The sequence below is a fragment of the Lutjanus erythropterus genome, unplaced genomic scaffold, assembly GCF_056507025.1.
Source record: "Lutjanus erythropterus isolate fLutEry1 unplaced genomic scaffold, fLutEry1.hap2 Scaffold_186, whole genome shotgun sequence".
Classification (NCBI taxonomy): domain Eukaryota; kingdom Metazoa; phylum Chordata; class Actinopteri; order Lutjaniformes; family Lutjanidae; genus Lutjanus; species Lutjanus erythropterus.
In genome coordinates, this window is record NW_028146663.1 from 105,001 (window position 1) to 107,500 (window position 2,500).

General features: G+C 62.5%; 1 non-coding gene and 2 pseudogenes across 1 annotated transcript; all 3 read left to right on the plus strand.

Moving 5' to 3' along the window:
• Positions 1 to 1,369, plus strand: part of LOC146303993 (18S ribosomal RNA) — a 2,008-nt pseudogene extending 639 nt beyond the window's left edge.
• Positions 1,370 to 1,941: 572 nt separating this feature from the next.
• LOC146303994 (5.8S ribosomal RNA) lies at positions 1,942 to 2,101 on the plus strand. Its single transcript, XR_014769677.1, has one exon. It is a non-coding gene; the product is annotated as a 5.8S ribosomal RNA (ribosomal RNA).
• A 369-nt stretch (positions 2,102 to 2,470) lies between these two features.
• LOC146303995 (28S ribosomal RNA) overlaps positions 2,471 to 2,500 on the plus strand; it is a 4,183-nt pseudogene continuing 4,153 nt past the window's right edge.

Below are 2,500 nucleotides of genomic sequence, written 5' to 3' on the forward strand. Positions count from 1 at the left end.
GGTGAGGAGCCGCGACCGAAATGAGTACACTTTAAGCCCTTTAACGAGGAGCCATTGGAGGGCAAGTCTGGTGCCAGCAGCCGCGGTAATTCCAGCTCCAATAGCGTACCCTAAAGTTGCTGCAGTTAAAACGCTCGTAGTTGGATCTCGGGCGGGGGCCCCTCCGCCGCGGTCGCGCCGCGAGGCGCCGCACCGCGGCAAAAACGCGGGGGGCCCCGACCGCGCCCTGTGGCTTTCGGCGCCCCCTCGATGCTCTTGGCTGAGTGTCCCGCGGGGTCCGAGGCGTTTACTTTGAAAAAAGGAGAGTGTTCAAAGCAGGCCTTTGCCGCCCGCATCACTGAAGCTAGGAATAATGGAATAGGACCGCGGTCCTATTTTGTGGGTTTTTCTGTGGACCGGGGCCATGATTGAGAGGGACGGCCGGGGGCATTCGTACTGCGCCGCTAGAGGTGAAATTCTTGGACCGGCGCAAGACGCGCAGAAGCGAAGGCATTTGCCAAGAATGTTTTCATTAATCAAGAACGAAAGTCGGAGGTTCGAAGACGATCAGATACCGTCGTAGTTCCGACCGTAAACGATGCCGACTAGCGATCCGGCGGCGTCGACCCATAGCAAATGACCCGCCGGGCAGCTCCCGGGAAACCGAAGTCTTTGGGTTCCGGGGGGAGTATGGTTGCAAAGCTGAAACTTAAAGGAATTGACGGAAGGGCACCACCAGGAGTGGAGCCTGCGGCTTAATTCGACTCAACGCGGGGAACCTCACCCGGTCCGGACACAGGAAGGATTGACAGATTGAGAGCTCTTTCTCGATTTTGTGGGTGGTGGTGCATGGCCGTTCTTAGTCGGTGGAGCGATCTGTCTGGTTAATTCCGATAACGGGCGAGGCCCCGACATGCTAACTAGCTACGCGGCCCTCTGGCGGTCGGCGTGCGAGCTTCTTAGAGGGACAAGTGGTTCGGAAGCCACGTGAGATGGAGCTATAACAGGTCTGTGATGCCCTTAGATGTCCGGGGCCGCACGCGTGCTACACTGAGCGGGTCAGCGGGCGTCGTCACCTAAGCCGAGAGGCCGAGGTAATCCTGTGAAACCCACGCTCGTGATTGGGACTGGGGATTGAGATTCTTCCCCACGAACGAGGAATTCCCAGTAGGCGCGGGTCACCAGCCAGCACCGATTGAGTCCCTGCCCTTTGTACACACCGCCCGTCGCTACTACCGATCGGACGGCCCAGCGAGGTCGTCGGACCTGCACGCCGGGGGCTCTCGACCCGAGTCCCTGGCGGTGCCGGGAAGTCGCCCGAACTTGACTGTCTAGAGGAAGTAAAAGTCGTAACAAGGTTTCCGTAGGGGAACCTGCGGAAGGATCATTGCCGGATCGGGAAAAGGGACAAAAAAAAAAAAAAAGACCGGTTCTTTTTTTTTCCCCACCATCTTCTTTCCCTTCCCACATGCCGAGGGGTCTCCCCGCACGGAGTCCGTCCGGGCGTCCGGTACTTCGGGGCTGGGTTTCCCCCAAAGCGCAAATCCCTTGGTGGCGGCGTCCCACGCCGCGGCCTCGGTCAACCCTGGTCTCCGGCTCCGGCTCCGTGTCGGGGCCGCCGGGTCCCCCGTCAAGCGAACGCCGTCGCGCAGACCGCCCCGCTCCCGTCTCCACCCTTAGGGCGACGGGTCTACGGCTTCAAGTGTCTGCGCGCCCTCCCCCGGCGGGGCCCCTACCTTGTTGGCGTTAAACGGTTGCCCACGTGAGCGCGGCGAGGTCGCCCGCACTCGCGCCTCCGGGTACCCAACTCGCCTCTCCCCTTCGGGGCTTGGCGGGGGGTTTAATGTCTCCCCCGTCCGGCGGAAGGGGGTAGCGCCCGGGGGTTCCCGTGTCCCAAATAAAGAAACGTCGTCTCTGAAAACTTGTCTCCTCCCCCTGCAAGGTTTATGCCTCAAAAATGACAACTCTGAGCGGTGGATCACTCGGCTCGTGTGTCGATGAAGAACGCAGCCAGCTGCGAGAAATGATGTGAATTGCCACAACCCCAAACATCGATCATCGACTCTTCGAACGCACATTGCGGCCGCGGTTGAGCGCCGCGGCTACGCCTGTCTGAGTGTCGCGTTGTCATCAATCGGAGACGGGGGACCCTCTCCTCCGCGGCCGGGGTCGTCGCAGGCATCCGTTGCCTTCGTCCCCCTAGGTGCAGACGGCCCTCCACCGGAGGTCCGGCCCTCCCCGTCGGCGGCGTTCCGGCGCGGCCCGTCCGGCCGAATCCCTCCCCGGGCCAGGGGGGGGTTAACCGCCGGGCCATACGCCGTGTAACTCCGTCACGGTGGGGGGGGCGCGCGTCGACCTCCGCCGGGCCTCGCCGAAGCCCGTGAGCCTCCTCCGCCCGTCGTTCGCTCGGCCGGCCGGCCGGTCGGACGGACGGACGGAGCCACGAAACCTCCTCCCCCGCCCCGAGGAGAGGGGGTGTTTTTTTCGACTACGACCTCAGCTCAGACGAGACGACCCGCTG